Source organism: Rhopalosiphum maidis, chromosome 1 (genome assembly GCF_003676215.2).
Source record: "Rhopalosiphum maidis isolate BTI-1 chromosome 1, ASM367621v3, whole genome shotgun sequence".
Lineage (NCBI taxonomy): Eukaryota > Metazoa > Arthropoda > Insecta > Hemiptera > Aphididae > Rhopalosiphum > Rhopalosiphum maidis.
The window spans coordinates 86,703,577-86,730,315 of record NC_040877.1 but is presented as its reverse complement, the minus strand read 5'-3'; the positions used below and the strand labels follow the sequence as shown (position 1 = coordinate 86,730,315).

Sequence of the window (26,739 nt, the reverse complement as noted above, 5' to 3'; positions counted from 1 at the left end):
TGAAATATTTTTTTATTATTCCTTAGTAGTATAATTCCAAACATTTAATACAATAAAATATATTATCAGTGTTAAGGTTGGATATGTTAATCCTAAATGAAAACATTAAGAGTTGACAACTCATTGCCAATTATAGATAAATAATGTAATATTGACATATTTTACGCACATCCGTATCTGTTCGATAGTACTTGAATACAGCTCTAAGGTCATGTAATCTTTACGCTTATTATCTATTGAATTCTGATCATTTTAGCATTGTCCACTGTATTTGGTTTTTATGTTTACACAGAAACAATCAATATATTCATAAGGAATTTATTGCTTTTATCCATTTTTGGACTATTGCAATATTTTACAATCTGCATATTTAATGCAGATTTAAATTTAACTCATTTTAAGAATTCCTTCTGTATTTTTAAATCTAAATAATAAATTAATTTACTAAACAAGTATAAAATAACTGTAAAAAATGAAATCTATTTAGTTGAAGAGTTTATTTTTATTATTTCAGTCATAAAAATTAATTCAATCAAATGTTCGATCGCGTGAACATAATTTGAAAAACAAATCAAATGAAACCCGCTTTTTTTTTTAAATTGGTCATATAATTGAAATCAATATATATATATATATATATATATAGTACTTAATACTACTTATATAATTTGAACATAGATGCTCTCTAAATAATAATTCAATACCTACGGTTTTGTAATTTTGTGAAACGAATTTATAATTCTACAATTGTTACTAACTTTTTTCAGATCTTAACAAACTAATAATGTGAGTTTTGATAAGTATTAAATATATTACTACTAACTTGAAACCACTTTGGTTAAATTTTATTGTAATGAAGGAATACAAATTATAAGAGGAAATTTATGTAATGATGATAAATAACAGCACTAACTAGTACAGTGTTACAGACGATACAGTAGTACAGTACAGTTATATGGTTCACAAACTTTTAGTTAATAAACTTAGTATTTTCAGTATTAGTAGCCCAAAAAATTATTTTGGTTAAGCTCCTAATATAACAGGAAGGACACAACGGGTTATTGTTTCAGAAAAGATTTCAAATCTTTTTATTACATTGTCGGATGTCACTCAAAATTGTTTCCAGTACTGTTTCAAAGAACACACATCGAATACATCAATTTCATTTATTTTTCTTTGTAAAATCAATTGCTCCACCTAGAATTTAAAATGTTATGAAACTATGCTCGAGAATATTATTTTATGAAACACTAATATTTCTGGTATTATTTACCTATTAACTAGAATTTAATTATGTTTAAATTATTTAATTAATAGTATTTTAATTATTTTATTTTATATTCAATATTTAATAAGCATAATAATTAGTAATTACAATATTATAAAAATATAATACAAAATAAAAGGCCACTACAAAAATCTCATTTTCGCGTCTTGTAGTTCATGGCAATGACTCCTTAACTGGATTACCCCTCAACTGGGTTTTCGTGTTAGATATACTAAATGCAATTGAAAAAAAATATTGTTATTTTTAATAGATTTCTTTTAAAATTAGAAAAAATAATAATTTATGTATAAAAAATGAATATTAAAAAAACTGAATAAAATATTTTACAAAAACATATGAAACAAATCACTGGTATAAATAATTAATAATTTAAAATTGCATTTATTTAGAAATGTCAAACGTTTATTATTACGAAAGTCCAAATATATTAACTATACTATATATATATGTATGTATACTATATAGATATTAAAGATAACACCTTTTTGTGTATTAGATTTATATATTTTTTTTATTCGATTGTCTACATAAATAATATGCATGTCAATAACAGAAAATGTTTTTACAATATATAATAGCTAATAAGTCATATTTAAATATTGCATACTTATATGTCATGCATTATAACGTTTAATCATTAATGAAATCATCTGTTTCAAAATCATTTGTTTTTAATAGTAAAAATTCAAAAATAAAATCTACATCGTATAAATTAAAAAAATAAAATAAATAGCTGATGTTTTATTATAAATAAATTACATTGTTCAATATTCTTATAAGTATACACAATATACATCATATAGTTATTAACTATATACACGATGACTATCTACATTTTATAGAGTAGTTCAAAAAAGAGACTATATTGTGATTATTGTCCTCTGTCCAGAAAAAATATACTTGGACCGATTGCAAAATACAAATATGGAAATCAGAAACAGAAATCTTGCGAAACAAATAGCAATTAGCGCTGTCAAACCTCGTTGACATGTCAAAAATCAAAATAGAGTATCTACAAAGACTTATAGAAAATCTTAATGCAATAGGTCAATGTTTTACGATCAAAATATGGTATCTATTATACATTTACACCTGCAGTACTTCGTTGATTGATTGGAGATAAGTTTAAATGTTTGTGACGTCAATACTAGTACACTTTTTCATTGTCATCGTCTACTGTTTAGGTGTGTGTATATATATTATAAATAGTAATCTAATTTAACGTCGTGTCTTGTATACCTAGCGAATGTACTATTATACATAATAAACTAAATAGACACGTGTAATTTGCTGCATTAAGTATTTCCTACACAATTAAATTATATAATAATTTGAATAGTTTTTCTATTTTATTTTCTAACGCTTAGAATTCTTATTGAATTATAACCGTTTTAAAACATGTTTTATTTATTAACATGACTTCTCTTCTAAAATTGCAAATTAAAATTAGCATATAAATCGCACATGATACTACTGTGTAAGTCTCTAAAATTGATCAATATTTCGGTGCACATAAAATACGTAGGTATATTTATGGTTTCTATTATAAATTTATAACTATAACATAAGTTATACGTTTTTTTTTTGTACAAGAAATTTGTTTTACACAATATCACATTTTTTTTCTTTTACCGTCTTTTGGAACATATATTTACACACATATACATCTATATATTAGAACATTTAAAACAATAATACAACCAGCTGGTCGACCCAGAAACACGGGCTGTATACCTTTGGGTGTGCCACTATAATAACTAATAAGTAATAAATAGGTATTAAATTAGTGGGTTGATTATGAACCAATAATGCTGGGTTTTGCATTTGCATGCGTTATGCAATCCAAGGTGAACACGAAGACGATTCTTTAATACAGAATAGTAATCTACAATTAGTACGTAGGAAAACATAATTTGACTGATTCCACGTCTTATAAGGCATGTTGATCGTATAGAAAAAAATTGTTTCAAAAGATTTCATTATTGTTTGTTAAATAAAACAATAATATACAGTAGAGTCGTGAAAAGAAGCGAATGGTGATGGGGTTCTACTATAATATGTATCCATGATATTATGTTAATAAATATACATATATGCTTAATACTTATAGCGACATCGAAGTGTATACTTCAAATTATTTGAAATGTATTCCATTATAGACTCTCAATCATTTTAATTCCAATCAATGGCGTGTTGTTGCCGTAATAGTCTTGTTTGTTCGTCTTGAGTATACATTGCGAGAAAACATTAACTATATTTTGCTATAACGGCAACTAATGAACTAAAGCAGGATATTGTTTTATTTAGGTTTTTACGGATGGGGAGACATGCAAAATAAACATAATACATACTCAATTTAATTTTTCAATATTGGAATTATTCTCACATCGTTAATCATAAAGAATTGAACTTAAGAGTAGATCAATTATGTACTCAATATTCACAATGATATTGTTACTATGATGTCAACTAAAAGAGGAAGAAATAGAAACGACTAATGAAAACAAAACCTAAATAGTTGACGTTTTATACTTCCCTAGTTTATAGATATCTCATTTTGTTTGTATTTTGTTTTATATTAATAAAACATTATTTCTTAAATAAATATTTTTAAAATATAATTTAAAAAAAGTATAACTATATTGTCTATATTATAGACAACCACAATAATAATAATTTACACCTTGGTTAACCTAATCTCTAAAAAAAAATTTTTATTATTTTTTTCATTTTAAGAAATTTCAAAAGTTGAGATATATTATGCATTTTACTTTTACACGAGTTTATTATTAGTAAAAACTACAAATCGTAAAAACGAGAAGCTCGAGAGTCGCAAGATATCCGACCACACCCAGATATTTCGTTCTTCGCACGATCTGGTACTATTTATAATATAATATACACGTTATACACTTCGGAATACACGGTGCTATTATTATTATTTATTTTTTTTTTGACGAAATCAGACGTGAAACACGTAAACTGGAGCAATTGTGGAAGTTTTTTTACGTCGATTTTCTCATACATGCGCGCTTGCGGTATGTCCGGCAAAATTGCGTAAAAGATAAAAACAAAATCGTACAACGGTTTTGTTTTGTTATTTATTTCGTTTCGGGCCAATTGCCATTTGACCCTACGATGGCAGCCCACACGCAAACCGGCTTGATTTTTCCTCCGAAATACGCGCCAGCACGCACACACATACACGCGAACACGCACAATGCGTGCGTACAGCAGCACGTGTACCCAAATCATAATCACTACTCCGCGGCGGCTGACAAGTGTTAAAATGATTTTGGAATTTAATTTGAAGTTAAAATGCAAGTAAGCGAAATATTGTATGAAAAACAAATGAAATGTATTGTCCTGTCCCACGCACAAATTAAACGTTTTATAAGAGTCACAAGAGGTCTCCGGACGTATAGGTATATATATTATAGGTACTATAGTATAGGTATATAATAATATAGTAATAATAAGTTATTACAAGTACGCGGCGGCCAAATTGTGTGCAATACGCGGGAAACACGTTCGCCTTGACTGAAATAACGCCGCCACTGTAATATTTTTCGGTCAGAAATGTATCTATTATATATTATTATAATACGAGAGGAACGTCTTAGGCGCGATCTCATTTCCCACCGATCCAACCGCCGTCGTTGCATAATATTGTTTATTTATTTGTGTTTTAATAATATTATAAACAATACAATAAACATCATTACATTTGAATACACTCACCATGAACGTAATGTGGATTCGACACTTATATGATGACTTGGATGTGCGAGTTGAGTGTCTGGTGATGTTGTTGAGTAGGGGTGGTGTATACACAATATCGTAGATTGAATATAGTAAATATAGTATGATATAAAATAATCTATGTATACAATATATAAATACGCACGTTGTGCAATGCAGCAAAACTACGGAAAACATGTTTAAAATTTAAATTGAATTATTTACAATTTTAGATGCTTAATGGAGCAACAACGAATAATTAGACTATTGATTTATTTGTGTGTTTTATTTCCAAAACACTTTTTTAAGCATTGAATGGTCTCCATAAAATATGTCAACAAATTTAAGCAGTAGTAATTATAGTAATTCGACCAATTGAACGTAGGTAAATTATTATGATGCAGATAGTTATCTAGACGAATTGGAAAATAGTGTAATTTATTGTTAATACTCGCGAATAAACAGAAATTATACTTTATTGAGCAGTGAACGCTGATAATTGTTTTTATTTAAATGTAACAATTGCTGTCTTCTATAATATTATAAATACTATATGTCTATACTTATACATATCACATAAGTTTATAAGATTATATATTTATATAAAATGCCTTACACCACTATCAATCGGAAAAATGAACAAAGAAATATGAATTATCGATAATTGTATAATGGCACAAAATTGGGCTTATACTATAAAATAAACATTTTAAAATTTAAAAAGGTGGACGAGTGGGTACCATTCTGCTATATACAGTAGGAGTCGAGTGGGTCACTGTATAATGGATTGTTAAATTTAAATCCAATGATGATAAATTGTTGTAATATACAAAAAACAATTTCTAGCAGAGAAGGTCTGCCAGTTTACATCATATTAAATATATTTCATATGTTTGTTGATACTGCTTTAAAAATAATTTAATTTATTTTAATTATTTTAGTTATTTATTTATTTTATAGTAAATGAATTTTTTTACTTTGAATCAAAGCATTTTACCCACCCTAAAAAGCAATAATAGATCACAGATACTCATCACATATTATCAATGCAAAATCAATACTTCACTCGGAATCTAAAACGAAATTGATAACACATTGCAAAGGAGGAAATATTGTTAACAAAGACAGCATGTTATGCACTTAATATAAATTATATTTTCTTTGTGTATACGTAAGAGCAAAACAATGATCTTCAGACGTAAATACATATATTAAAACGTATAATATTGCACACATCGTTAAAATATCAAGGAAAAGTAAACGTATTCCTTTTTAAGAAAATATCAATGAGGAAACTTATACTATAATCATGAAGAAAACTATTCCAGTTGTTTTAATATTCCTAATATTATAATATTATAATCAGCTATTATTATTTTACATTTTTAAGGTTCAATTATTATGTTTTCAATCAATAATTTTTTATTGCAATAGTGTTAATGATAATTTTATCTCTTTTAACTTATTTTTATTTTTTATTTGACTTTTAACCTTTGTTTGGTGATTGAGATAAATAAATCTTGGTTCACGACACTATACGCATTGTTTGAGATTAAACCATTGTTCAATTTATCTAAGTATCATCATTCACCGTTTAAATATTTAATAATCATATATCTTGTACATATAATTGTTAATGATAGTTCGAAAGAATATACATTTAAAATACATTGTGTAATCATACCTGACAATGTGATGGATTATTTAAAATAATATATCTTAAATTATAGTCATATAATAGTATATAAGGTACTTAATTATATTTTTTAAATTATAATAGTAATTTATTTCAATCTTACCCATTTATATGCACAGGAATTTTTAACTACGGTACCTAGCTATAACTTTGATTTGTGAATATGGCTGATTAAACAAAGACATTTGACAATATTTTTTATCGGTTTGAATTTAAACATCGCGTGACATAGACACTTTAAATTATTATTTTGCTTGTAGGTATATTATTTTAATCAATTTTTTTAAAACCAAATCATTTTACATGAGCCTATTCAAAACAATGATAAAACACACTGAACAGAAGATACAATTTAAACAAACCTGGAAAAAATTTCAGAGTAACAAAACCCAATGGCAATAATATATTAATATATGAATATACTAATATAATGTATCTATATAACTTTCAAAACTGAATATTATAGTAGTGTTTTTATACTTCGTCAAAAATTATATCATGTTACCAAAAAATGTACCTATCAATTACCCAATTTAAAAATATTTAAAATGGCCCGTAAATAACTGTTATTTATTCGTGCAATGCAGTACTTGATTCATTAAAAATAAAACATTATAGTTATCTATACGGGAAACTAAATTCTATCTAATTTTTTTTTTTTGAATGAAATATAAATCGAACAATGCTGAATGGAAACCTGAATGTAGTTTACTGACACTATATATATATATATATAATATATACTTACACATTGTAATCTACCGAGACACTGATCCTATATAATAATAGCAGGTGTTCTACACTTTTACAATAGTCGTTAATCGTATGTGTCACAGAACATTAAGCTTAAAAAAATTGAATACCCGCAAAGTAAATACAGTGAAATAATTTACAACTTAAGATTGAATTGAATACATTTAAATTATGTATTAAATAAATAACAATTATTTTAGTTTTTCATAGGTAATCATTTTCAAATATAAAAAACGGGTGGTTAAACGATATGTTAAAACCTATAACGGCTATAACAATTATTATTATTATAATAATAGAAACGGTTTAAACTTAAATATGTTTTTTCCTGCAGTATATCCGAATACGTATATTATAAATTTTCATACATGGACTTAATTTTGTTTAACATAATTAGAATAAAATAATAAAAGACACTAATATATATATAATTGTTAATTGTCATAGGATTCTTATTCTTGTCGGTTGTTACGTCAAATATCTTGAAAATTCAGAATATTAAAAAAAATTGTATACCTACGTATTGATGATAGGCATATAGTTAATCAAACCACTTCCGCAAAAAAAAAATACAATTATAATTACGAAAAAATTCACTCTTCGCCGTCGTGAGAAATTTTTCACTGAAACGCTTTTAGTGATTTTTAGTTTTTAGTGTTAACCTCAAAACACACAATTTGTACTCGTTACCGGTCAATTACAATTCGTTATGACTTCTCCGTCAATCATAACGACTGTTCATCACACAACATTTATACCTAATGGCTAATACTATAAAATTATGGTAGGCACAGTAAACAAACGGTACCCTGTCCCCCTTAATAGCATATTAGTATAACACGAATCACGAATTGCACAGGTACCAGAACTCAGCCGTGTGACTGCCATTCGGATCTAAATTTATTGCGTGCAACTTCCACGGATATAGGAATAATTATAATAACTGTTATGAGCTCTGTTGAAAATCGTCACGTGAACGCACACGTACATGGAAAACGTCCTAGCTAGGCGGTAGATCCTTATTAGTACAAGCACAACTTCTAAATAGTATAATACAATAATATCATATCATAGGTAAATATTACTGAAATAGTCATGGGCAGGTATATTATAATATTGTGTAAATTATTATTATAACTTCCCGTCAAATATAAATCAGCGATAACCGCGAGACAGCTGTAGCCATTTTATAAGATTTTTTTTAGATGGATCCACTGACATGTTCATCCGACCGCACGCTTAACATGCTGTAAAGAAAAGACAAAAAAAAATAATAACAATAATAATAATACTAATATTACTACTACTAATAATAAAAATAGTTATAGACGTAGGTACGAAAAAGAAAAGAACAAAAGTGGTTTAACACATTTCCGGAGTTTCGAACCGAATCATCGTCTCTGAACGATTCGATATACATTTTTTTTTCTTTACATGATAAATTTATAATTTTATAACACTTTTATTCTGCTGCAGTTGATTATCAGTACATAAAAATTAATTTCAAACAATATAGTTTCATTATACATAGTATAGCAAATTTTTTTTTTTTTTTTTATTAATATAAAGGTTTCAATTACAAAGATTATTAGCCTATAATTACAAAAAGTTATAGTTTTACAATATAAAAGGAGACATTACCTTATTATTGTAGAGGTGCAATGAAAAAATTGTAATATTTACAGTTTTTATCTAAATCTATTTTTTTGAAAAATTTAAAAATGTTGACGGAGTTATGTTGACTGATGGCTTCTTCGAATGATCTTGAATTATTGAGAAGACAACGTGCGGTTGAGTATTTGAGGCAGACCATAATGATGTGTTCCATTGTAAGAGGAGTTTTACATGTGTCACACGAGGGGGGACTCCATGGTTATCAAATATGAGTGAGTGATGTGGGAATGACCTATTCTGGCTCTGTTTATAATTATTTGTTCTTTCCTGGTTGCGTTCTCTGGATATGCCCATTTGGACACAGTTTTTTTGATGTTTCTGAGTTTATTGCTGTCGGGAATTAAATCCAGTGATTTTGCCATGTTTTTATTATCCGTTTATGGGCTTCATTCGTGAGATCTTTATTTGAGATTTTATTTATGAAGGTAGAGGTTGTGGATGTAACCGCTTCATTCGCCATTTGGTCGGCTTTTTTATTCCTGGGGATACCTATGTGAGAAGGGACCCACATAAACTTAATATTGTTTTTCGACGAAGAAATGAGGTCTTTGTTAATTTGGATTACTTCATTTTGAAGGTGGTGATCTTGTAGTGAGATAAGGGCGATGAGAGAGTCGCTTATTATGAGAGTATACTTGTAGTCTGATTGGATGGCGAATGGACTGCCATGTTTTAATTTTGTAAACTATTATTTTATAATTTTATCGACTAAAAATGTACACTAAGCATTTTAGATATAATAAAAGATATTCAAATACGACACCGTTTTCCAAATGTGTCAACTATATATACTTTAGGGTTAAGCAAATTTTTAATGATATCAGTTACTATTTTTTTCTGCAGATAAACATCACAGCTTAAACTAACTAACAATATAATAATACAATAGAATCACAAGATAAAGTTGTCACTTGCTGGGATTAATGATGAATAGATAAGAATTTAATTTAAATTTATTTATCTTGTCAATCGATAACGAATTATAGCCTATTATGATATTTTAAACTCAATGCAACTTATCTGTCAATTTTTATGATATTATTGATAGATTTTCTGAGTTAGAAAAAAATGTATAAATAATGCCAAGTTTAAAATATTAAATTATTTTAAAGTTTTAACTATAGAACTAACTGATTATAGGTAGTAGGTACCTAACTATATTTATTTATAATATATTCCATACAGGAACATCTTCTTTATGTGTGTTTGATTTGAAAGGAACAGAAACATGGAACTGCTCATTGCTCAGTAAATAATCAATATCGAAAGCGTTTATATTTTATTACAAGAGTTGCGAAGAGTCTAATGCGAGCGGTCTCGTTGATTATTTTTGATCCAGATTCATATAATATGTACCTGCCTATATAATACAAAATTGCACGATTTAGGAAACAACAAAACCATTCACGTGCTGACGTGCCTGCATGCAATTGCTCTACAGACCGATGAATATCCACAAAACGAAAACGATGTGAAGACGGAAGACGCAGGGAAACGAAAAAATCTAGATCAAACGACCGTGACAGAAAGGTCAGTATTTCAGTAGGTATTCATGATACTGTACACGCACCGTGCGCAGACGGACATATAAACGCACGTTAAATATTATCATCACTGCATGGTTGAGCCGTCGACTATTGTGCATTATTATTATCCACATTATATCGTATCGGTCGAGATCGTATTTTATAAAAATTATTACACTACACACACACGAAAGCGATGGAATTTTCAGACCGTGTAACAGAAGAACTACAAAAAATTAAACATCAAACATATATTATATCCGATCTAGAGTATAATACTATACGATAATAATATGTTATTTCTAGGTAAACGTAAAGATATTTCGTTACCTACTATTTTTTTCTTTTATTTCTTATATTATCATTATTACAATATATATATATACATATATTTGAGGACTTGAGGATAATGGTAATTATAATATTATAACATATTGTATTACTTTTGACTGCTTTCCGTTCCGATTAAACACGCTCCTCATAATATCGATGTTTATCGTTTGTCTATATCCTGTGTCTGCCCATGTATACGCGCGCGTTACGTATTTATAATATAATATGCTTATATACCAAATGTCATTTCAAATTTTTGTTACTTTTGGACAGCTGCACGAGTGTTTCAAATAACATATTATATATATCGTGTTAAAACTTAATGCGATGAAAACGGAAACCGACCGACATGTCACAGCCGCGCTTGTTCGAGCGTAAAATCAAGACATTTAAATTTTAAACCAAGACAATTATTAATGTACAAGTCACTTCTGGTGGTATACACACCACGAAAATATGCATTAGCATCAAGTCGTCTGTGCAGTCATAGTTTAAAGTCGAAATCGAAATCGTACTGATAAATATTCCGGTATAACACGAAATTCTAGTATAATAAAGTATTATCTATTGTTTATGGTATTTATGCAGTACGCGATAAGTACGCCTATTTCTTCATTTTATTGTCTATATTAAGAAGTATGGTATAGTATAAGTCATGTGTTTTTAGTTTTTAGTGTTTTTATACATACATTATATATTATTATTACTCACACTAGTCACACTTTGAGAAAACGACGATCATGTGCTTTGTAAAATAGAAATCCATTAAATATATGTAAAAAAAAAAACAATGTGATGATAGTAATTTTAATTTTCACACAATAATATGTATGGTGTTTTGCAATGGGAAATATCAATCTTGTAATAATAATATAGGTATACAACTAACTACCTACGTATTTCACTATTTAATGCCGTATTAGGTATGATATCCTTAATTCCAATGGATTTTTAGGCAAGCATGTTGGTGCTTATACAATATCAAATTATAATTATTATCTATATTGCAAAATACGTTTGTTGGCCGCACGTACGTGAATTGCTTACCAGAAATACAGGAAAGTTTCATAATAATACGTACGTATAATATATTATGAACGGTGTAATGTGACTTTCGGACGCTGTTTTATTTAGTTTAAAAAAAATATATATATAAGTAAAGTAGTTGTTCGCTGCTGTATAGTAGGTATAGTAGAATATATGTATCTCAGTGCGATCAAATATTCAGAAATCATTTGTCTCTATGTGAAATAAAAAATGAATTAATAAATATGCCAAATAATTGAGTAAGTCAATGTATGAATGTGTTGATTTGAATTACAATATTTAATGCTTTAATAATGAATCGTTGATTACGAAACGATTATATCAAGCCTTTATTTCTATTCTTTATTTCTGTATTTTATAATTTATTCATATAACTGTTAGTTATTTATGTTTTTCATTGAAATACAGTGATATAGTATATTTTTATAGATTAATTATTACGAGTATGCTAATATTATTGCTATTAACTTATAAGTTATAAATCAACATCGACATTTTATGTAAAATTATGTATTAGCATGAATATTTTCATGAAACATATAGGATTAATATATTTTAAAATTTTGAATAGAAAATTATAAATTTATTAATTTAGTAATTGCAGTGGAATGTTTTTATTTTTACGTTTAATAAAAAATTACAAAAGAAATCGTTAATTTTTGATAAAAACTCAATATCATCAACATTTAAACTTAAAACTTTTCGACGACAGAACATTTTGGCATATTGTGTGTATTTAAATTTTTTTAAATTGTTGTAAGAAAAACTTGTGAAAAATTGTGTTAGTATATTACATTTATTGACCTTAAGTGTCAAAATTAGAGTATTCATGTATATTTAACTAAGTTTAAAATAATTTGCACATTTTTTTGTGTTTTAAAAAATTGTGTTCAACAATTTAAATTTACAACGTAAATACAAAAAAAAATTGTGACAATTTACAAGTTACCGGTTACAACGAGAAAAATGCTGTGGCTCTTGAAACTTGTTGAAAGCAATTTCTACTATATTTTCAATATTATTTTATAACTGATGTAAGAACTACTTATGAGTAACTTTTTTTACAATTTCAAGCATTTTTCTTTGAAACAATAATTTTATTAACTTAAATCATAATAAATAAACTTAAATCATTATAATATTTCAAATTATAAATAGATCGAAAAGAGTTAAACTATTTTGAATATTTTAGAAGGTGTGTTAAGAAAATTAAAATTAAAATATAAATATTTTTTCAATATTTAAGTCTTTACGGTTATTAATTGCTAATAAATCACATGTTGCAACACTAAAAAAAAAATCTCCCAAAGTATACAAACAAGTTATTATGTATCCAATTTTCTACCAGAAACATCCTCAACATTAAATTATCTTTTATTTCTTATCTTCACACACAAAAAACACGTACTACACAGGTATCATTCTAAAATCAATATATCTATCGCTCTCAGCTGAATCTAAAACAAAAAACAAATAGGGAGTATCACCAGAAGCGGAGAAAAATTTAAATTATAACAAATTATCACAGCGATAAACACGGGTATTTAATTTACATCAATAATTGTCTGTAAAGGGTATATTTTATATTATATTGTGCACAGTGTAAACATACCTATAATTTAGACATATTTGAATAACGGAGTTAGAAATAAGTTATAATTATAATACATACAATTTTAGAATGTGTATTCTGTAGTAAACGTCGCTCGGAGACTTAACGTCATAACGTAGGCGTCGTAAACACGGTGAATGAAGTAATGGACCAGGAAGGACGAACAGGTAGGGCGCTCCTCCGTTCACGAGACCGCGGACCGGTTTATGCCGAACAGCCGCAGTAACGAGCTTCGCGCTAATATCGCCGGTCGACCTGTTCAATAGTCTCTCCGGTTGCGTTTACCAATTAACATTGTTATTGTTATTTATTTTTAATTTTACATTTTTGTTTTAAAACAAAAACACAACACGAAATAAATCGACGACGTCGCGAGTTCGAAAATGATGATACTACGTTACAATAAACGCGTTCGATTCGTGTCCGTGCTGCTCGTATAGTTGCAACCATTGAAAAATCGTAGTTTTGATAAATAAAAACAAAATGACGTAAGTTTGAAACGAAATAATATCCATAACAATAACATATTATAATACACACCAGTCGGTTTGATTGTAAAAAATAAGCCGGACAATTTACGAATTGAAAAACAAATCACTTGCTATATTTGAATACGTTTTAAAAAGAAGGCCGAATTAAGGCTAAATATTGTACATATTATCTATACATACCTATAATACCTATGGAATATTATACAGACAGTTGCATACCGATTATGGTAGTCCAAGGACACCACGCGTGTGTATATTTTGTGATATAGAACGGCCGAGAGAATTAAAACCACCAGGTTTCCGAACCTACTACATAGGTATATGTATAATATATACACTGCAATAATAAACAAAATATTTGTATTATACGTATATAGGAACATCGTTAACGCGTGTACTATTTCAGTCACTCCAGTTCGTATTATTGTTGTTATTTATTTTTTTAATTTGTTTTCAATGGTGAAATTTTTGCCGTACGCAGCAATACGAAATAATAATATTTATATCTATAGATATAGTATTATTTTAGCATATATCATGTAGATTTATTATTATTATTTTATTTTTTATTAATACCACCGCGTATGTCTTCCACGCTGCACTTGCAAATAACGTAAGTCATTTCTCGATCGACCGTTTACATAATAACAATTTTTTTTCTCCGACATTCTATAGTATTCACGTATATAGCCCGAGGGGCCGCATGCTTTCACGTGACTTAACTTCTACATTATACACCTTCCGAAAGACTGGTCATCGTTATAAATGTCGTAACATCGTGAACGTATATATGTTTAGTGTGTGTATATGTATATAATACATTAATATATATAATATACACATACAAATATATATATAGTGTATATGCACCCAGCTGTGCAGCTTGCACACTGGAATGACAACGATTCGCTACGATGCGTCCTCCGAAACCTGTAACGAAATATGTTGTGTATACGAATATACGACATGTTGCAAATAGTCAATAGATACATTAGCATAGCTTTACCTACGATCCGTTCGGCATTATGTTTTTTCTTATGATTATCAACGACTGTTTAAACTCATATAGTTTATCATGTTAAACACGTTGTACAATTCATTTACCGTACACAAATATGGTATAATGATATTTATGTGTGCTAACTGCTAATTAATATTTTCCAAAAAAAAATCGTAATTTATTTAATTTTATTTATAGAATGATAAATTTTGCTGGATATTAATTGTACATTGTCAACAAAAGTGTTCTTTAGTATGATAACTCTAAATCATACAACATAAATATAGAAATATTTTAATAATTCATACATACACAAATTATATAATTATGTATGGGTTCTTACTTATTAAGTATGCAAATTTGTTGTTATTGTTATTGCATCTATAAAAATTATGTTGCACATCAAACAAATTATTTTGTAATAAAAAATTGCATTTCTCTTATAGACTATTATACAGTGCTTTTACAGTTATATTGCGGTTGCTTAATTACACAATCTTTATGAAATCAAAATACCGAATGACAGATTTTAGAATATTTTTAATTTTATCGTATGTAATTTAAATTTATAATATGATAAAAAGAAACTAAAACGCTTATTAATGTAATTGGACGAAAGTATGTAACGATTATAGAATTTTAATTTATGAAAATAGTTTAAATCTTCCGCAGATATTATTAAGAATGTACTTAAATTTATAAATAAGAAACCCATTAAATTATGTAAAGCAATTAAACCTACACATGTATAATAAAATAATAGTATTTCATATCCTCAAAACACTGGTTGTCTATAAGTTTTCTCATCGAACCGTGATTTTTTTTTCTTTGTCTTCATAGTCTAATAATTTATCCATACATAGTCTCGTTTTCTTTGTATACAAAATATACACTACATTATATTATATATCTATCTATAATTATAGATGAGATAATACGTATTGACCGCTCTTGGAAACTTTGAAATTCTTCGTTTCTATCATCTTTAGCGGTATAGCACCTCCCACGACGAGCGGGAAAATGTTACTTCTTGTTTCTATGTATTGTATATATAATAAATACCCAACGAGATGATGCCGCTTTCAACGTTCTTTACAGTCGCCATCATTACATAATAGCATTATAGTGCATAACATCTAAAGACTACAAATGTATTATACCGTTGCTGGAGCCAACGGGACGAGAAAAATGTGCGTATCGCAATAGAAAAATGCGATGTATAGTTGTATAGTTCGTCTGATCGCGCGCGGACGTGATCGTTTTGGCCGACCACAAAAGTCATGTATCTACAACAGAATAAGAAGCTGAGACCAATACCCAATAGTTGCATAGCCACACGCGAAGAGCGATTCGACTCGGTGGTGAAAAACTTCGTCGTATTTATAATGGTTCATATATTGTATATCGGTGTACAGTGAGAGAGAGAAAACACAGATAGATAATACTTATACCTACGTGACGACACTCTCACGATCGACAAACTCGAAACGGTCATGAGAAAAATATTATATTGCTTTGGATGGTGCAGCGGGTAATTTACCGCGTCTCCGACTAAAAATAATCAACGAACAGGACCTTAATGGATACGAAAATCGTTTTATTCCTTTATTTTTCGCCTAGTTACAAGCCTCGGAGGACGCAGGACACACACGCAGCCGTGGCTATAGTGATTCGATCCCGCGCGACGAAACGTGTAATAATGGTAATAATAAAAATAATGATAATATAATATTTTTACATTAGATATCCGCGCGCGGATAACATAATGTGCACTCTAAACTCTAATACGTAGCCGTAGTCACGAATCTCATTTCTAAACGTTTACGGCGATAAATTTTCGTTAATCGCACGATATAAGTATTAGGTGTGTACGCGTATACCAAATATTTATATGTAATACATGTATTATGTATATATATATTATACACATTTTACTACACGCACGGTCTGTATACCGATATAATAAGAATACCTACCCTATATTATATACCTGTGCACATTCCAATTATCCAATCTATCACGAATTCACGAACGAAATCTAATAAGCCCCTTTTACTGATTCGTACACAATAAGTTTATGTATATTATTTTTATAACCAAAATTCTGCAATTATATAGATAAACGAAGTCTCTTTGTAAGTACATAACCGATTACCGGAGAGTGTTCGGATAAAATTAAATCATAGCATGTATTTGAAAAATATTTCATTAATAGGTACGTATAATAACTTATATAATATACTCTATTTAAAATCAAAATAACCTTTTACCTTACACTAATAAAGTATTTTTAAATTTAAAAAATAAATCACCTCGTAAATCACGATATGAATAAAAATGAGTAATTACCAATTACCTGCTTAAAACTATGAGATATATTATATTGATAATGTTTTGTCATCTGCAGACATTTAATGTAACTCAATTATCAAATTAAGGTGTAATTTATACTGCTGCAGATTAGCTCGGTCATCAAAATTAAATACCTTGCTCAGCTTTTCAGTTGGTACATGTTATATTGGTGTAGTGTATATACGTCTAACAGTATATAATGTATTTTTGTGAATAATGACCGTTTGAATAGTCCAGTGGATAGTTCCGCTTAATCATAATAATACGAACACAAATTATAGAACTGTATATTATATCACTACCGAGCATCGCATTTTATCATGATGATAGGTAGATATAATATATCACTGAATTCGGTGATATATTAATATATTATATAGGTAGCATATATACATTCAGGAATTTTTTGGTTCGGTAAACCTCCGAAAACCACTTTAGAATTTCAACGTTAAAAATGTTTTTATAACATTAAAAAATAGCCTAATAAGAAATGTAAGTACACCGAATAAACAACATAAAAAAATTAATTTTAGAATGCTTTAAGAAGTTATAACTTGCTTAAAATTAAAATACCAACAAAATCCATGTTACGGCCTTGATAATATTTTTACTAACACATTTTATGATAAATTCACTCTAATATTTATAATAGAGTAAAATAGATTGATTTGAACGTCAAATTTGGTATATAATAATAATATGTAATAATTAATACGAAGATAACATATTACACATGTTTGTTAATACTTATCTAGGTCCTAATATCAGACATCGGTGTTGTAGATAAATAGGTAATATATTTAACAATTATTATAATATATTTGAATAAGTAAGTACTTCATAATTTAATATTATACATATGTTCTAAGTGACGGTACCTATTATATATATATTTAGCTTTTTGGATACATAACTAATGAATCATATAAATCATCTATTAGTTATGAAGTTAGCTATAAATTATTCATATATTTATTTTAATTTAACGGGTATTACCCTTTTACATTTAAGTATAATAACACTTTAATTTAAAAATAGTTTAACTATAGAGACCAAATAAAAAATGTAATTATTAATTTTAAGACCCCCCTCATTCTTAATAAATTCCTTGGTATGCCAAAGCGACAGTGCATACATAAATGGTAAAAACAATAGCGATTGCGTACACACCTGAACGTGTTTAGAAGGCTATTATACTTATTAATTATATATTAAAATAAAACACAAATCACAATGCATTATTTTTATTATCGTCGTATAAAATATATTAACCAAAATGGGAAACGTTTTGTGATAATAGCAATTATAAAATATATTATAGTACCTATACGTATATTGTACTATTCGTACCGGCTATACAAATTAAGCGTACCTACCTCAGACTATTAATGAAATATATTATGGAACCAATGTAGGGACGATGAGTGAATCACATTTTCCCCTATATTTTGTTTATAAATAATATATTTTTTGATTTTAAATAAAATTATATTAAGTTTACTTATATTTATAATTTGACTTATGCATTGATTGAACTTCAGCTGATATGTCTTTGCTACCTTCTCGCCACTTTCATATCTGAATTATAAATTGTCACACCTGAGTATATCTATCACCATTCGGTTGAGATCACCTCGTCAAGGTTGTGGTTATGTTCGTTTTTCGATTCATTGTTGGACTGTTATAAATAATTATATTTATAAAACATTTACAACGATTTAGACGACAAAACCATTTTAAGAAATTATTTATTCCATTGCACATTAAATTATGCAATTCACATTCACGTATACAAATTATATAATATAATGATATTGAGTTATATGAGTAAAAAAAAAAAAATCATGTGGACCGCGACTGTGTTCAATAATTAACGTGTAGAATTATATTGGGGCTTGTTATTTAATTGCTTATAAAAAAACAAGTTTAATTTGATTTCCAATAAGTAAAACAGATATTCATGTGCGCCGAAATATTTTTATTGAAACGACCATAAATGCATTATAATGTGCTCGGTGAAAATATTAACTAAATTAAATTGATCATAAAAATATTTATTAAAATATCCTAGAAACTCCACGGTGTTTTTAAATAGGTATCTATAAAAATCCAATAACGATTAAAATGATTACATAGATAAAAATTGTACGACTGTATTACACATCAATTTCAATTTGGAAGCTTATACGTCGTATTATTCGTACATGCTCAAAATCTAATGTCTATATATATATAATTATATCGATAATAACATTATAATTTATAAGTTAATGGATTTAAAATTTAAAACTTGAGGTCTGAAAATCCTATTCCGAACGGACGACTTCTTCCTCGAGAAATCGTTATAGTGCACATAACTATTTATGTAATATATTATAGTATACACAACGTGGTCGTCGCATGCACTATGTATTACCGATTTTCTTTGGTAATACAACAAACCGCACGCGATCAACGACAACCACAAAGTTAAACCACCTCGCGATTTGCATCAATTGTTAAGAGAAACAAATCCTCACCAGAGCGCCATTGAAAAATAATATACATTTCGTAATTTATGGCTTTTCACCAACTCCGGGCACGGTGGCTCTGTCCATATCGCGAAAAACGTTATAGGGCACGCGTGAACGATCTCGTTTGTATAAACGACGCACTATAATAAGACAATAATAATAATAATTAGCAGCAGCAGCCAACAAAAACATATCAAGCAGAAACGTGTGTTGATCATTATCGACGCGTTTATATAGGTACGTTGCAACGTGACGGTTGCGGCTTAGTTTTTTTTCCATCCGATGACGCAAAAAAAAGAATTTCAAAGCAGAATGGCGAAAAAGACCAATACTTTATATAGGAAAAAAATCGAATTAATCGTTTGGGCATTGCGCGTTTGAGAAAAAGAGATAGTGAACGTTTTCTAATCTTTTATTTACACTTACCCAGAATAATGTTACGTCTCTTGAAAACTTTGGCATAATACGCGTAGTATTATAAATAGGAGATATTTTCGATTTGTGAAATTCGTATACAATATGTACTACACGCGATTCACGAAGTTCGTCACACCAACGCAAACTACAATATTATGCACCTAATTAGTCGATTGAATCAATAACAAATGATGTCAAAATAAATGCAAGATAAATGCGATAGTTTTTGCCACCGTGCTTATTTGTTCTTCCATGGTTATTCGATTATGTATATTTTAGAGCAGAGCAATTGAACGATTTAGTTGGTACTTTTGGGAAGTGAATTCTCATTATTTTTCAAAATGATCGAAAAAAAAACATAAAATTGTATTTTTTATTTCGTGCCAGTGCTTTTCGTTTGTCTATAATTATTATACTGACCGACTGTAATAGGTATTCGCGATCTCTATGATATTGTCTTTGTCTCTTTGATCAGTTGTGCATAAAGGACGATTTGCAGATAATCGATTACGTATTAATACATAGGTACTCTTTCGAAATATGGTAACTCGTTTTAAGTACTATGTATCGTCACGCGTGTCAATAGTAGACGCACGAAAAGCGCGGACCAGACCGAAACACACAAACCGGCAGCAGCTTCGGTATTCTAATCGTAACGGTGTACAAGCAGCCGCCGTGTCAGCACGTTTTTCGCTTTTGATGAGCGATGACGCACAAAGGATTACTGAAAAAACAACGAATACTGACGTTATACTACGCGTATGATTATTGCCGACGACGAGAATGCCGTCTCTTAATATAATACGACACACCCGCGCGAATACACACACGAAAGAGTGGCAAATTATATTAATGGCGTGGTCGTGGTAGTCGTCGCCGTAATGTCCGTCCGTTTGTCAACCGTTCGCGGGAAACATCAAAAGACTTTGGCGGTCCGAGGGCGCTAACTCGTTTTTCCCAGCGCCCGCAGATCGCAGCCGCCGCCGTCACCACCGAGTTATGGTAGTACTATATATTATTATTATTATTATTATCATCATATAGCAACGCCTACCCAGACTCGCGATGACTACATCCTATAATAACAAACATAAATGTATAAAAAGGAGACACGCTCCGTCGAGACAAAAATATAATAATAATGTATTGAAGTCATCGTAACGTTTCCTCCGGCCTAGCCGTATGTCATCTTGTAGACAGTGTATAATGATCATAAATTACGATATACAGTATATTTGACCCGGTTAAACGTGTATTATTCATAAATAATGAATAATGACATTTACACGACGACGACCAACCTTTTATTTTAAGAGGATGACATTCATTTGTTATATCCGCATGTGTTGTCTCAGTCTTATTAACGCATAACAACATATTACCTACCAAAATGTACGTGGATACAACAATTCCTATTTTATGAGGTTAGATTTCATATTAGAAAGAAATAATCAACTGTTCAATTTAAAGGTAAAAACATTCTCTCTTCATTTTTTTTTTTTTTTGATATTTTAATTTTTAAAAGAATTATGAACATTTTTGAATATTTTACTAACTCATTATATAACTCATTTAGAAATTAAAAATCGTAAAAACCGAAGAGAGAACACAGATATTGTTCTTAACTTTAAGTTTGAATATTTTAGTATACTTATAATATTCTGATATTTAAGCTAACCATGAAAAATTTCAACTTTTTAACGTAAATGTTAGTAAGTTATGCGTAGTAAAACGGAGACGACACTTGCAGATACGATGTTCTTTTTATAATACAACTAATCGATCGGAGCAATACGAACGTGACATCGTCGTTATTATAGAATATCCTATGTCCTTATGACTTAATGAGATATCGCAATGGGTACTTATGGCAAGTTGTTTGATTGAGAGGGTTAATGGTAACTTCATTAAAATTAAGTACAATATACTACACCCTTAACCTATTGCTGTAATTGTATTTTGACGTAAATTATACATAAATCATAAAAATTATAGTATTACATTTATTTTAAAAATATTTTACGTCCTGAAAAAAAAATTTGCTAGAAATATTGTAAGTCATATTAGCTGATTTAAAATCTGTAATTTATTATATTCATAAAAAGATTTATATTCAAATACAAATGTTTATAAATGACAAACTTTCAGAGGTCTTAACCTTATCTATATTATAACAACAAGAACTCTTTTTTACTATGCATAATAGTATCATTACGATTAAGATGGATCATAATAAAAATATTACGTAATACGTTTATTAAAAACATCTTAAATATTATACAAGGGCTGAGCTACAAAAATTAATGAAATTAATATAAACTCATTAGTATATAATATTGTATTTTACTATGGAGGCATAGTCACAAATAGTGTGAGGAGTTGGGAGGACTGTTGCTCAGTTTTAAACTGAATTTCCAATGTATTATGTAGTTAAATCATTAGTTTTTTTTGGGGGGCTATAGCAATTCTAGGGGGGTTAAGCCTCCCAAGCCCCACCTTATTTGCATCGTATCTCGTGAGACATCATTTTCATGCAGTTTTTTTTAACCCTTATACTTTTTAGCGTGATCCCTGCAACTTCCTGCGATGCGATGATCAACGTGTTGCAAACTATGCATGCAAACACGTCTACCACAGTCGTGGGCCGTAATGATATATTATATTATTATTCTTATCGACACGCGTATTACGTGTTTCGACCTACGCGCTCGAATTCGAACGGAGAGATAATAGGAACCCCAGTGTCGTTAAGTATACATAATATTGTATCCATATCAATACATAATTTATATATACGTATTTAAATAAAATATCACATAATATGCATATCGCCTATAGGTAAGTGTACCTACGCGTTACAGAGCGAACGTTTAAAACTCTCAGCAGTCTCAGCGCCCGGATCGATTTGCGGTTGTTGAACTATAATATTATAATAGTATTCCGTCGTCGTCCCAATGCGTAATACAAACAATATTATATGTATAATATATTATTATTATTATTATTATTATTATGTATATAGTATCATTTTTATTTTAATCCTTAATTGGACTCGCCGCACAATAACTATATATATAGTTGGCGTGTAGCCGCATAGGTGTGTTATATTTTATTATATCCTCTGTGCGCACCGTTAAATCGCATTAGTCCGATACGTAGCAAACACACACACACATACATACACGTGCGCGCACCCTACAAACGTTTTGCACATAGAACGAGCAGAATATACGATTTAGATGTATCGCATAATATAGAGATACTCGTATGCGATTGCAGGCAATAGCGGCCACGGGATATTGTCTTATTAATTTTTTCTTATTTATGAATATGTTCTTATTTTAAACCAGTCGCCAGTACTATCTCTCATTAAATGGGTGTGTGTGTGTGTGTGTGTGTGTATTTGTTTGGCGTGTTATTACGATAGTAAATAGGAGTTCACTGACCGTTTTGGAGTTTTTGACAATAACGTCCTCAAAAGCAAAACACTCCGTCGCCGGTATACGGTGCATAGGCCCGTGGTAAATATATAGATAATGTACAGGACAAATCGGTGTTTAATAATAACAATATTATAATGACGGCGTTTCTATTGTAAACGCCGTCGTGATTTATGGTTGTTTAAAATCGCTGAGCATGCCACAAAAAATAATAATAATAATAACCATGCACCGGTACATGCCTATTGCCTTTATATACAATCTTCTTCTGTTTGCTCACGCAATAAAACGAGTTAACGCTCGCTACTGCAGACTCGCAAGGAAGTTATAACCGTGGTAACCTATCAACGCGATGAATATAATAATAATAATAATAATAATGCATTTTATTTCTAATACAGTAATGTATGTACTATGTAGTGTACGCGTATATTATACACAGAACCCGGAACTCGATTCGTTACCGTTAAGTCACTGGCGCTGTTATCGGTTCATTGGGCGGGTGTTGGTTTCCTGCGGTGTGTCGTGAATAATGTGACACACTACACATTGCCGCACGTTCAACTTTAACGAACGCGCCTACGGAAGACAACAAATCGCTTTATCGACTCTCTACAATTATATTATTACCTATGTGTTGTAAATGTAATATAGGCTATATTTCATAGCTATCGTGTGTGTGATGCCGATAATATTGACTCGTAAATAATAAACAGCATACTCTACAGACTACAGCATTGCGACTTTTATTGCCATTATTCATCGCGCTTCTATATAAATACTATCATACGTATATAAATATATTTTTATAGATTATTTGTACCTTAATTGTACATATTATATAGTTGTCCCGTACTCAAAATTCTTGCAACGAGATAGACGCGTTTTCTTGCATGCCTGTGCCATGAAAATTCGCTTTCGCCGCACCGGAATTCGACGAGTCAATCGTATAAACACCATTTATATACCTGTACAGCGAATATATATCATAATACATGTTTACATATTGACTCGTCGACTGAAACTGCTCTCTGTGCGGCACATACACGTGTACTCCGCAGTCAATATTACACTTTGATCGAGCACTATCGTGTACACTGTACACTTTATACGTATATAAACAGAAACACGATCACTGCCGACTACGGGCCTATATAAAGTATCGTATGGCACGTCATACGATATGCACCAGCTGTGCGTGATATATTATGTTTGATGGTAATTATAATAGTGTTGCATCCAAGAGTCGAAAACAAACTCACGGCCAAAGCTTCGATTTAAAAATTTGTAACAGCACACTCGTATATTTACGTAATCGTATTGGTTATAGGCGGTTTCGACAAAAACAGTTGTAACGCTTTATTAAATTTATTATTATTTATTATTGTATCGGTATCTGCTGCACTATATAGGTACGAATCGGTCGAGTGATGTCGCTTATAGTCTGCAGTAGCGTATATTCGATTTTCGATCTCACGACTTCCCGCCGCCGTCAAGCTCTCGGGGAAAACGTTCGCGTGGTCTGTAACGTTTATAGATTCCTACGTGAAGTGGTAAAAAACGATTTAAATATATTTATGCATATATATATATATATATATGATATGTATAATATTTTATATCATTGAATATACACACGACGGCGACGAAGGACCTTCGAGTCCGGATGCGACGTCGACGACGACCTTGCCGTTTCCTAGGCGAGAGAACTTTGTGTGTGTTGTGTGTGTACAAATCGCACACTTGTATACGCTGCACATTACCTACACACACGTTACACCCGCGTACACGTCAAGCCGGCATGTGCAATGACATCATCCGCGCCGGCTACCCACAGCTGTACGACCGGTTGTAGGCGGTTATGTGGCCCACGGAGCACACCTACTTTCACTCGTTATTGTCGTCAGCCAACAGACAGCACGTACACAATAATATTATAATTTATAATGCACGTGTGTGTGTATATTATGTATATATATTATTGTGAATACGGTTCGCGATAAAAAGATTTTGTAATTTCCCGTTATGCATTCATCCCGTGCGTACAATAGTCTCCTCATCGCGGTGCACATAATATATATACATATATACGTACATGGGTATTAATACGTGTATACTACGTTATATTGACATATATTTTGTATGCCTACTTGTGTGTGCGTACACGTATTTCTGTCGAGTGCGTGCGCTTTTCGGAAAAGTCCCGAGCAAACGATGACATGTATTATTATTGTATAATATATGTGTAGTTTAGTAGTTATATGTGCGCCGGTTGGCAGTTACATATTGGAGTGAATATAATATTATGTGAATTTACCGTCAGTCTCGCGCATTTTACTTGATGCAGGTTTTACTTTCGTTTGGAATTCAGAGTTCCCGTTAAAGACATAGATATGCTACTTGTTTTTATAACTGGTATAACTGAATTTTTCTTTTTTAATGATATCATTACATGACTGTCTGATAATTTTTTGGGCGCAGTCGATCTGCTTCTCTAGAACCACATAACATAAAATACATTTTTAGTCTGCGCCAATCGTATAGAACTATACGAGCGATGCCTCAGGTCCGTATTAATTCCGCGCCGCCATCGTCCCAATCGCGTATCGCACCCTCTGCAGTTTAAAATATTCGCCGTCTGACTGTGTTCGCGCGAAGAACAGACGTCCCGTGACCGTGAAACGCCTCGCATGTAACACGCACGCGATAAAAATATTCGTCTTCTGCCGATGTAATTTTTATTTTTTGTGCTCGTGAAAAACGTGCAGCGATCGTGTGCGACGACCGGTGCAAGTGGCGGTGGTAATAACATTAATTGGCCGTGTCGCGTGTCGTGGAAACAATATTCTACTGCTG

The 26,739-nt window shown here is 30.1% G+C and overlaps 1 protein-coding gene across 1 annotated transcript in view; it reads left to right on the top strand.

Annotated features, from left to right (window-relative positions):
• Positions 1-13,908: 13,908 nt before the first annotated feature.
• The window catches only part of LOC113559332, a 25,563-nt gene continuing 12,732 nt past the window's right edge, over positions 13,909-26,739 (top strand). The window contains exon 1 of the mRNA XM_026965026.1: positions 13,909-14,158. The gene's annotated coding sequence lies outside the window, so the exon portion shown is untranslated. The remainder of the gene's footprint in view (positions 14,159-26,739) is intronic.